A 13,032-nucleotide genomic window follows, 5' to 3' on the forward strand; every position below is an offset into this window, starting at 1 on the left:
GCCTCAGTTACAGGCACTGAGGGTCCTTGTACCTGCTTGTCACATGCAGCTGTCCCCCAAAATGAGTCTGCATATGCACAGAGTGTTCAAAGAGATGAAATCTTTATAAAAATTGAAATAGCTTAAAATCAAAATACTCTAGTCAAAAGTTATATTGCTTTATAAGCAGGAAAGAAAAAAAAAGCAGCCCAAATTTTTACACTTTAAGATAATCCACAGAAGAAACTAACAATTTCTTTAATTTAAAAATATTAAGAAGTAGAAAATTTAGTATTTGCGTGCCTTGCATGGTAAAGGAATACAAGTTATATTTTTCACAATATTTGTAGTGAAATGAGAAACCTGACCAAGTATTTATTTATAAGTTACCTGTGAGCACATTGATAGAGATAAACAGCACAAAGATAAAATAAAAATCACTATGGACATTTTACTTTGCAACATGGGAAAAAAAGACAGAATTTCTATATTCCTTTGACATTTACCTTCATTCAAGACTCGAACAATCATGTTTTATCTGCACAGGCATAGGCAGAAAGCACATTTTGCACTTGTTTTTGCAAGTGTTCTCACTGTTATACTGCAGGCTTCACAATGCTTATTCTCTCAGGTTCTTCTCTGTACCCAGCCAAGCAGGAAACAGAAATATCTCCTCTAAATTCATGACCTGTTACCAACATAGAACAGCATTTAGGAGGCCTGGTTTTAAATGACCACTGCAAAATATTTTCCCTAGCATAAGTGCTGGTGCTCACAAAGAAGTCTAGAGTAGCTCTGCCTGACAGCTGACCATACTCACTGCTGGTGGTTAATTTTGTCACATGCATTATTTTCTTTAATCTACTACCAACTTATTGGGTTATGTCAACAGCTATTCAATTCTGCCAACAGACAGACTTTAAACAAGGTTTTCTTAGAACCAGTTCCCTTTGCAATTGGGTTCAGAAGAATACCTGATAGAAGTAGACCTAGCTGTCACAATCAGCTAAGGCAGGGTCAAGATCCTGACAGTAACTATTCCTCAGAGCAGAGATTTATATGTATCATCATTAATAAGTTTGGTTTAAGTTAAGTTTAAATGTCTAAGGCAGCAAGACTTCAGGTTTCCTTAAAAGCATGAATCAGGATCTCTGCAGAGGTGAGCTGGTGTGCATCATATCATCAATGTGAAGTGCCCAGGGGCTTTAAGCTTTAACAGTGCTTTTTCAGAGCATTATTATTAGCAATACAGTAACTTCAGCAGATCTCAAATAGGAGAGAAATGTCATTGTCCTAACACTCTACAAAATTTTTAAAAGGCATTCTACACCCAGAAGCTCTTATGCCATAAATTGGTCAGAAATACAAGGGAGAGTAAGGTGGCAGCATTCCAGAATCTTGTCTGAAAGTACAACAGTTTTCAATTACAAAAAATAAAAATAAACACAATGAAACAAAATTCACTTGGTGCAGTGCCTTGCACAAATCTTGCCTTGGTGCAGAGATTGCACAATAATTTACACCAACCATTTTTATTGGGTTTTGTTCAACTTTTTCCTCAAGATCTTACTGTAACAATAAAAAAAGCCTAGACCAAATAGCCTTAAATAATATTATTGCTTTAACAGAATTAATTGGATTTGTAAACACAAGACATTTTTGAATTTGTTCAGCAACACTTCCATGGAGGGAAGAACTTTTTTAAATGCATCATACTAGAAAATTTTTTCACTTTTCATTAACAATTCTCACAAGCACACATGATTCAAAACCAATAGGCACTTCTGCCCTGACACAAGGCTGTTAAATGATAGCAAAACTGGCAGCAAAAAAGAAGCAATTTATCTGCACACCCTCCTTGGTGCAAGGTGAATGAGTTGAAGGAAGAATGGCAGACCTAATGTCTGGCATGGATGACCAATGTCAGCCTACAGAGATTCTGAAGATATAAATATACACCAGAAAGGGCATTAAATAACATTTTATTGTATTTCGAGAGCAGATTTAAGATTCGAAGAAGTGGCGACAAAAACCAGATTTTACAATGCAGTTTCCAGAAAAAAAAGGGAGAGAGAAATGGATGCAGATTGCTGTGCCATTCAGGCTTTGAACAGCAATTGGCAAGAATCTTAATTGAATTACAATGGTCTACAGGTAAAAAACATGGCAAACTTTGTTTGCCATGTATCAAAGAAGGTTAGTATGAGAGGTAAGATTTTCCTCCAGGGTTAAAAATTGGTTTCAGAGTATCTGGTGCTAAAGTCACACCATTTCTTCCATCTGTGAATATTTCCATACTTGAATCTTCCCATTAAAAATGTTGTACAAAAGTTATTTTCCTTCAGCCCAGGATATTGGCTAAGATGCTAGTTATGTTTCCTATTATAACACCAAACAAGGTTCCCTCCATGAAATGGAGAGTAGCAAGAGCTCCTAGAGAACAACTATTTTCTTCTATCTCACACAGACCAACTTGGGCTACAACAAATCATCTTCTGTCTCTTCACTGCTGTGGAGGCAGATTGGATGAGCTAAGACTAAATAGAATCATAGAAGGGTTTTAGCTGAAAGAGCCCTCAAAAGATCATCTAGTCCACTTTGCCATTCATGGTCAGGGATATCATTCACCAGATGAGCATCCAGGATACGAGAGTGAATGAATATAAAATTATTGCTTATAAAAAAACAGAGACAAAGAATGTCTTCTCCTCATTATGTTTTTCTAGGACAGTGTAAAGAAGTAAATTTACTATTAAACATTGCTTACTCTTTGTTTCACTTTGGCAAATAATTATGATACCTATCCATCCATGCATTTCATTATCAGCTTTTTCTAGGAATGGGTGGCAGCATGGAAATCATCTGATGTGCAGAGTAATTCAGAATGCACCCTATGTCTCATCAAAGAATGCTGCATGAAATTACAAACTATCACAGTACACTGTGAGTCTATCTGCATTTCTAAATGATGTCCCAGTTTTTAAGATTCTGAAAAGAAGGAACAGATGCTGAATAGATACATGCAAAAAACAAAATATGAGGAAAACAACCACAGCAGCACAATGTTTAGGAAAATCACAGAGGTATCACCTATAGAAGGGCTCCTCTGACAAATCCATTATACTGGGTGTTGTGCATAGGCATGGTTGTACATATTTTTGGTTCAGGCAACAAAACTATAAGGCTATGACATTCATGGAAAAAAGTCCCTACCTTACCTGCTACTTTCCCTCCACCCAATCAAGGCAGTTCTTTTTCAAACATTCAGACAGCACTCATAAAGTCCATTCTTGATTTATCAAATATGTCTTGGGGTACAGCAGATGCATAAACAAATAAGCTGTACACATTTAGAGAATGCCACTGAAGATGGCAGTCAGTTTTCTTTTCAACCTCAGTTTGCAGTGATGAAAATAACTGAACAAGTTATTTCAAAATGCTGGAGATAAAATACTCAAAAATATAGATTCAGTTCACACAGAAAAACTACAATACTTCCAGATTTGCCATTTCAAGAGGAGTAAGATTTCCTTTCTTGTTTTGCCACAGTGAGACATTAGTGACATTTAGAAAAAATGATCATTCCTGAACAGGGCAGTTATGTTACAATAGAGTTTACAACATTGAGATTTATTTTGGCTCGAGGCAAAGTTAAGATTAAAGAGATGGTGCCGCTCAGACTACAAAGGCTCATAAAACACTAAGCCATTATCTTGACCTTAATATAGAACTTAGGATTCAAGACATCAGTAGTCATAATAGTCTTATACTCATTTAAAATTCAGCTACAGTTTGTCACAGTCCCCTTCTAGTTTTGATCTAACCTACCCTGAACTTAAGCTGCACAAAGTATTTATTATTTCTTTATTATCTGCAAAATTCACAAGGTCAAAGGTGGGAAGCACCAAATCTCTGAAAAATCCAAGAAGCAACTGTAGTATTATCCAGGCTGTCCTCTTTTGCTGCCTTTTTATTGTAGAAGGTCAATTTACAACATAATAGAAAACAGTATTACTGCAATTTCAGGCTTGCCATGCAGGAATACATTTGCAGTGCATTGAAGACTGAGACAAATTTTCACACCACAACCTTGCAGTCATTAATAAAGAAGATTGTGGTCTCTGACAATATATGTTGCTCTCACAAAATATCAAATCTGCTTTCCCTGGAAGACGGAAGGAGAAAAATGAGTTTGTGGATGCTCTTGTCTTAAATTCTTTTAAAAAACATGCTAGAAAACTGGAACTTTTGCACCTTCTGTTTGTAGGTCACCCTAGGCTGAGCAATTTTTAAATTTCACTTGATTTGAATGCTCCAGTGAGAACCCCAACTTCACCTGTATTCCCACAAAAGTAAGGGGGTTTTTTGGTTGGGTTTTTTTTGTTGTTTTTGTGGCTGAAAACCGCACAAGCAAAAGATGGGCCAGTTTTCTGAAAGAAGAAAAAAGAAAAAGAAAAAAATAGGGGAAAAAAGTGTGCAAAGTTTCAGTAATGCAAATAGAATCTACAAGAAAAGCGTGGGGAAAAAACCACCCTGGCCCTTGGGCAATGATTTTGGAGAGAAGGCACAGGGATGCATCAACCTGGAAAACCTGAGGGATCAGGTCCAACAAATACTGGCTTTTTAACCTTTCTTCTGGCAGGAAGTGGAAGCATTAGCACATAGCTGAAATGCAGGCCAGAGGTGACAAGCAAAAACACTGTATAACAACCCTCCTGTCATGAGATTTGGGTTTTTAACCATCATTACAGGAATTTTAAAATTAATAAGAAGTTTAAAGGAGGGATTTGCTTTTTCAGGAGAACATATGAAATTATGAAACAGAATCCCATCCACCACTGAGAGACACCCTTATTTCTACCTTTAAGCCTATACACACAAAACAGGTGTTTCCAGTAGGAGTAGGAGACGTTGTATTACAGGTTTCCCAGAATCATTATGCTGAGAAAAAGGAGGCTCCTAAATACAGTAGCACCCAACAGCTGATCGCTCTGGCTAGGATTTCCTGGTAACGGTACTAATCTTCTCTGACCTTCTTCCTCATTCCTACCATTATTTTGACTTGTGTGGCCTCAGAGTGTATTCCCTAACAAAGTGGATCTTCAACTTACAAGTAACTTCTTCATTCTAAACCAGATCTTATCAAAATATAACCCGTGCATGTCTGTGGGGTCCAGGAGCCAGAGCCCCTCCACAGACACAGTTTCCATTGGGAGCAACAAGTCAAGTCTCCCACGGGAAAGAGAACACCATAAAACTGATCTGGACCATTTTATTCAGCTTCAAAACCCAGCAAGTTTTCAAATGTAGGAGGATATAGTTTAGCCTGTTTTTTCAACAGATGCATTTGTCAAATATGAGTTATGACAAAAGGTGTTTCTTCACTCAACTGGTCTAGTCCAATTCTACCTCTTTCTGGTTTTCTCATTTTATTTATGGGAAATTTTATTCTGCTCACTCCCTCTCCTACTCTATTTGCTGCAGTGCATACTCACACACAGGAGTGAAAAATGGAAGCAATCAAAGGGTCATAGAAGGCTCAAAAACCTTAAGCTGCTGTTTTCAAGTTTTATTTATGTTTATTAAACTTTCTCAACTCATTTTATTGTTCTTATGCTTATCCACCTTGCCAAACACCTCTTTGATGAATAATGAAATACTTCAAATAATGGGAAAAACAGATATTTGATCCAATTTGTCTTGGCAGGCAAGAAGAAGAGGGAAATACCAAAAAGAGGGAAATACCAGTTAATTATAAATAAAAAGAAGATAGACTATTGATAGTGCCAAAAAGACATTCCTATCAAATGATGTCTATTTCCTTCTAGGTGTTCCAAATCTTCAGGTAACTACATGATGCATATGTATCAGGGCATAAAATCTTATTCTCTCTGTGCCTTTTTTCTCTCTGTACTGTCCATGTAAGCCACTACAATTGATCACATTTTAAAGCCTTTGTTTTTAAATGGCCTATAAAGAACAAAGATGAAAAGTGTCAAAACTGCCAAGAGTTAATATTCTTCACAAAGGAAGGGAACCACCACAACCCCTATGCCTGGTTATGAAGCTATTAATAAAAGATGAATAGATGAATTTCAGTGTCTTTTCACAGTTTATTAGCAGACTGGTATCTTGGAAAATGTTCATTCATAGTGGCTTCACTTTTCCCTACAAACAAACACCAATTTTAATAAAAATGAGTCTGTCTGATCTCCTCCAAACACCTTGCCATATTTGTAGTACCTAATTTTCCACCCTCACATCACAGTGCTGTGTCTTTTTCTTGGCAGAAAAAAGTGTTGTATTAATATAGAGAGTAACAACAGGTTTAAAGAGCTGAACTTTGGTCACTGAGAGGAGAAAGGTATTTTGTAAATCCACTGACTCCTCTCAGATTAGAGTTGCACCTCTTGACTTAGGTTATGCCTCTTGGCCTAGGCTGTGCTCTGTAAGTTTTCATTAGGCTAATGAGATTGCACACACTATTTTTATTCCATGGCAGTCGGATAGTACATGAGAGGGGATATCAGGCTGTGCAGCTTCAGTCTGAGAACCCCTGATTAGATGGGTTACATTACCTCTATTCAGATCTGAAAAGAGGGGCCATTGCAGGTGTGAGTTTTCCATTTATCCCCTGGGACCACCAGAGCACAGGCCCTGGGAGCAATACAAATAGTTTCACAGAGCTACCCAGCCACAGCCCCTTGCAGGGTAAATCCTTTGCACCCTGCAGAGAAAGGAGCAGTGTTGCTGGCATCCTTCAAGCACATCTGGTAATTCTGCTGGTCTGTAATGAACAACTCTGTCACCATTCAAACCAACCACTGTTACAAGCAAACTGAGAAATATGTTGGAGGGAGATGTATATTCCTGCTTGGGTAGATCAGAGTAACAGAATCACTGAATGGGTCGGGCTGGAATAGAGCACAGTGGGTCATCTGGTCCAACCTCCCTGCTCAAGCAAAATCATCTCAGGGTACAAGCAGTGTTCGTGGAATTTAAAAAAAAATCTCCCCCTTTCTCAGTAGCAGAGCTTGAGAGACAGAAACAATTATTTTTGATCTCAGCAAATCTTTCAGCTCTGATTTCTCTCAGTGCCCAAGTATGAGACAACTTTTGAGTTGACTATATCATGTCTTCAACTAAGAAAGTTGTCTTTTAGAGCATGGTATTTGGATTGGGGGAAAAAACACCATGAAACATACACAGTCATGTTGAATTGATTATACTGCCATAAAATGCAAAATATATTTTCATCATTTTTCTGCATTTCACTGACACAGAGATTGGGCTTTGGCAATACGTGTATCTCCAATCTCCAGTCTTTTAACCACCATTAAAATTACCTATCCAAAAACTGTAAGATTTCACATATTAGCGTTTTCAAAACATTATAGCCATTTTACAGGCTGAAATTCAGGTGACCAGATTAACTTGAATTTTGGAGCATCCCAGCTGCACAAGACAAAGTTGACTTTTGCTTAGGCTGAAAAAACGGAAAACTGCTTGTGGTTTACATCACAAGCAAACCTTTATCATGCAGAGTTTATAACAAATGCAAGGGTTAGAGATTCAAGAAAATGCAGCTCTTCACTTGCAGTTAAAGGAGAATGAGATTTGCCTCCAAATAGCAGAAAGAGAGGGAGCATGACATGAGCAACAACCTTCAAACCACTTGCACATGTTTTGTCAGTCTACTAGCATTATTCTAAGTTATTTATCACAAGGAGCTGAGCAGGATTTCAATAGTCTTGCAAAATCTCTTAATTCCACCATGACCATTAATATGATTTCAGGACTGGGGTATTGCATTTACATGATCAAGTTTCTGTCTCTTCCACTCCTCCAAGCACAAACTGCTGGGAAGCAAAAGAAAAAAAGGTATTTATTTTAGAATGAGTTCTTACCCAGAGTGTATCACAAAGTTTATATTTTCCCATTCAGAAATTCTCTATCCCAAGATAAAGTTTGCCAGTATTTCAGAAATTATGTTACGGCTGCTCTGTGGTTATGGTCACTGAGGGAACAGAATAAAGAAATGTTGTTTTGTGTCAGCTGTGAAATGGAACATGTTAAACAAAGAGTTTTGGACTTTGAAATCATCCCAGAATAAGTGCCACGTGCCATAAGAATCAATTGATTTGTTTGGTTTTTTTTTTAAGTACAAAAATTGAAGACCGACCAAACTAATCATTGCCAAATCCTCTGCAAATTCAGACATCTAGCATATTCTTAAAAGTAAAAAAGTTATATGACAGAGAGAAGAAATGAGAAAAGAAATCTTGATGGATGTTTCTCCAAGAAAGCACCACAGGTGTTTTAGTGATATAATGTTTGTCTTTGATCACACAGCAATATCAAAAGTATCTCCAAGAACACTCCAATTGCACACATTTGCTCACATATGAGGTTTCTAAAGAAACTTTGGACTTTTAAGCTGACTTTTTCCATTCTAATGGGTATGTTGGGGTGCTCATTCACTATATTTAGCCATTTTACAGAACTCCAGGACACCATAATTCCTCTGAAGCTACATTGTGTAAATTTTGTGCAGTTCTGTAAGTACAAGGAATGATTATTCTGTAAGCAATCAATTAACTCTTCAAGTGTTTTAACTTCTAACTACACATCAGCAACACAGAACTGTAGGTGATTCTTAAATATCCAGGGAAGCGAAGGAAAACATGATCTGAAAACAAGGCTACAACACAGACTTCTGTGTTAGTGTCATGATTTGAGCCTAAATGAATAAGCAGTGAAAGTCCTGGTTATCCACACACTTACACCTGAAGTAATGAAGTAACTTCAGTCAGAAAAATCATGCAGGGGTTTTTGAAAATCTGCTCACTGTAAAAATTCATGGTCATTTGGATTTCAGGCTCAATATTTTGTATGTAGTCATCCCTCTCATAAATATTGAGACACTTCACAACTCTCTAATCAAACACATTCAATCTGCAAATCCCCACAACAGGTGTCTTATGCAATCCTCAATATGCAAGATTTCTCCCTGGATATTAATTATAGGAGTAAATAACACAACGATAAATGTAATTCTAAACAAACTTTGCAGACTTGCTGTAATTTTACACTAACAGTCAGCTTTCAAGAAACATTATTCAAAAGGAATTGCAGCTCCACCAGTATGGTTGGCAAAGCAAGAAATCAGGCCAGTGAAGTCATTCCTGAAACAGTCTGCCCTCTGACAGAAGCAATTTATTTAAATAGTGTGTAATTGTGCAGTGATAAGAAACTTTGTATTCCACATTTAGATGATCTCATGAGTCTTTTAGCCAGATATCTGGGAAGTCTTTGGAACCCAGAGGCCCTACGTGTAAGAAATCCATCAGATTCAGTTTCTTTACTTCCAGAATGATTACAGGGTCTTTGTTCCCGTCACCTTTTATAGTATCTACATCTTTGAGTCTGGTAACTCCTGAATCTTCCTCAGACCTTGCTTTTTCTTCCTCAGCTGCAACATTCTTACTGTTATCTTTCCAAAGACACTTTTCTTGGCTTCATTGATCTCCTTCTGTTCTGCTTAGGGAGTTTTAAATCCCACAGTGGCAGCTATTTTTCACATTACTTTTTATGGCTCAGTCATTGGTTCCACATGTAAATGTGCTGCCAGTGACAGACTACTTGGTGTGAAATCCTCTCTCTGGTGGCTTTCTTAGAATAAAAGTGACTTGGGGACCATCCAAATCAAGGTCTGGTATGGTAAGTGCCTCCACCACTCAGCATCGCCAGAGATTTAGGCAATAGCAGAGCTAAAAGTTCTTTCTGGCATGTGCACTTGATCAGCACAAGAAACACAAACATTCTTGGTGTTTTGGCCAGGTCATCAGGTTGGCACTTTTCATCATTCAGCTAGCAAAGACATCAGGGGTCACTGGGATGATGTTTCCCACATTCGCATTCACAATGTCACTACTTAAGTGGACATTTCAGAAGAAAGAATATCCCTTGGGAATTGCTGTGCAGGCTAGCACAGCCTGATGGAAATTTACAAAGTAAGACATCCACGTTTAGAGACTTCAGCTAACTGGATCATCTTAGAGGAGAGCCAGGTACATTCTGTGGATTTGATGAATTGATACTTACAGATCCTTTTTCTTTTAAGAACCAAAGCTCTTTAGAATTAGCCCTTGGAAGAATCTGTTCTGACAATATTCATCCCACTTCAGCCTATTCACTCAGTTACCTAAATTAGGAATCAATGCTTACACTTTCTCATTTATTCTCTTGAGGAACAAAGTAAGAAAATATTAGTAAGCATCACTCATGAAAATATGACACTACTGGAAATAGTCTGAATGCAAGTGCTTTATAGAAACACTACAGTCATTTTAATGTCCCTAAACAATAGCTGACATGAACAAAAAGAATAAATGTTCCTATTGATTTCCTATCTGATATTATTTTTCACTCCCAAGGTATATTATTCAAAATATATCAGCACAGATACTCTGTGAAGAAAGAGACAATGAATCACATCAAAAACATTAGTCACTAATGGGAAAAGGATTTAACCTTATGAAATCATGTTATCTTGTTTTTCTGCATTGGTTGCTTCAATATTTATAACTCAGTTCTCTCCAAAAATCATCTCATATATTTATTATTGGCATATTTCATCAGGTACTAAACACTTCTTAGATGGTTTAGACATCCATAAGGCCCTGCATGACATGAGTTAAAAGTCCTATTCAATAACACAGAAGCCCTCCTATACAACAGAGAACAATTTTTCCGTAAGTACCCAACGAATAATTGGGTATGTTAAGCAAACAGCACATGACCTGCTTTTGACATGCAACTCACACAGTGTGGACTCAGTTCCTGCTGAAGCTTCTCTTTTTGCTGTCCCCTGCTGCCCAGGGTGAGCAGCAGTGAAGCCCCATAAGGGCAGACAGGAGCAAGGAGCTCCCGAGGGGCTGTGGTCAGCACAGAAGTGGGACAGCGCTACTGTAGGTCTGGTGCTGCCTGGCATCACCCTGAGTGACAACAAAAAAGTGAAAGGAGTCCAAAATATGACAAAATTTTAATTAATCTGTCCAGAGTGAAGGAATAGATGTTAAAAGGCAATAATTACATGCAGGTGTCCAGAATTCTGTTCCAAGATCCATTTTTAAAGCCATCAAAACAAAGTGCCCAAGTATCACAGATGAGGTACGATGCATCAAAGATATATCATCTTCCCCTCCATCCTGAAATGTATCATGTAACTCAGGAGGTTTCCCATTCCCTTTGGGAGCATATTGGCTGCTTTCCAGATCTATAAGATTTTATGCTCCAAAATTTGAGCAGCTGCTGCTCAGCTACAGCAACGCAGCACTCCACTATTCCATCTGTGCCATCTTTCACTTCCTTGAGAATTATCTCAGTACCAAACTAAATGGTGCATTCTAACCCCACGGTTCCCCTGTGCCCTTGGACAAGACTGATACAACAGGCTAAGTAAGGAAGTTAATGTTTCATGTTTGAGTGCTTTCCTATAATTAAAATTATTCTTGTACTTGAAATCTAACTACTGGTCATGATTTCTGCTCTGGATCTGTGGAGAATAGAATCATAGAATGGTTTGGCTTGGCAGGGATCTTTGAAGGTTATCTAGGCCAACCCCCTGCAATGAGGAGGGATATTTTCAACTACATCAGGTTTCTCAAAGCCCCATCCAACCTGACCTTAGATATTCCCAGGGATGGGGCATCTGCAGCTTCTCTGGGCAACCTGGTTCAGAGTTCCACCATTCCCACTGTAAAAATTTCCTTTCTTCTATCTAGTCCGAATCTACTCTCTTTTAGTATAAAATCATTTGTCCTGTGACAAAAGGCCCTACTAAAAACTTTTGTCCTCATCTTTCTTTCTTTGTCCCTTTCCTTCTGTAGATCCACCTTTGTGTACTGGAAGGCTCCTCTAAGCTCTCGCTTTTTGCCATCTCTTCTCCAGACTGAACAACCCCAACTCTCTCAACCTGTCTTCACAGGAGGGGGGCTGAGACCTCTAAACATCTTCATGTGCATCCTCTGGACCTCCACCAGATCATATCTTTATTTTGTTGATGGCTTCAGACCCAGATGCAATACTCTACACTCCACTTCTCAGTGCAGTGAAAGAAATAGCCTTCAGCTTTAGCCATCTAAGAATTAAAAGTACCATTTAAAAACACTTGTGTCACGTCACAAAGAAATTTAGAATATTCTGTTCACAAATCTAATTTTACTTCACAACTACAACTGTGAAATACTAGAATTAATATACTTAATATCTGATTGTAGTTTTTTTATTTATTACTATATTTTTTAAAAACTCTAAACAACTGTCAAAATTATGGCTGATTGAGTTTAAATTAGCATGTCTTTCTTGAAACAAACTGGTAAATTCCTCATCTAGAGAGGGTAAACCCTGAACTACTTTACTAACAAATCCACTCTTTTCTGGCAAGCCTTAACACCAAGGATGGGTGATTAGATTAGCTGAGAACTGTGAGCTCCCTTTAAGACTCTCTCTACCCTAGACAGCCAGTGATTCACTTCTGAGCCTACTATTTTCTAAAACATTGATTTACATTTGAATAGAGGAGTTACTTTTCTCTGCTTACTTTTTCCTAGTATAAGTTAAAGTATTATCTCTTCCTACAAACACTGCCTGTTGTTACTCTTAAGCCATAACTATCATCATAGCTCTTTTCCTCTCCCAGGGCACTGCAGCCCCTCAGCCATGCAGCAGAGATGAGCAGATTCAGTTTGATTTCAGCATCCAGAACCCTAAGATCCCCAAATGATACAGTAGGTATCAAGACAAGGAGGTCTCTCTCATTGCCCGATAACCATAACACTGACCTGTGCTCCTCCTCCTCCCAGCATCAGGCCCCAGATCTGTATTTCTGAGCATCTGGAAGGTGCTCTGGTTAAAGCAATGAGCTTGCACTGGAAACTAACAAAGCTGTAAGAAAGTCTTTCATTTTCCATTACGCATATATGTGTGGCATTCCTCTGCACTTACTGATTTTTTTTTATGTGCAAAAATCCTCTGTGGAGATAGATGAAG

At 38.0% G+C, this 13,032-nt stretch overlaps 1 long non-coding RNA gene across 1 annotated transcript in view; it reads right to left on the minus strand.

Annotated features, from left to right (window-relative positions):
- Positions 1-538: 538 nt before the first annotated feature.
- The window catches only part of LOC135298047 (uncharacterized), a 53,347-nt gene continuing 40,853 nt past the window's right edge, over positions 539-13,032 (minus strand). Inside the window, exon 3 of the long non-coding RNA XR_010360014.1 lies at positions 539-667. This is a non-coding gene — a long non-coding RNA (uncharacterized LOC135298047). The remainder of the gene's footprint in view (positions 668-13,032) is intronic.

Source organism: Passer domesticus, chromosome 3 (genome assembly GCF_036417665.1).
Source record: "Passer domesticus isolate bPasDom1 chromosome 3, bPasDom1.hap1, whole genome shotgun sequence".
Taxonomy (NCBI): Eukaryota; Metazoa; Chordata; class Aves; order Passeriformes; family Passeridae; genus Passer; species Passer domesticus.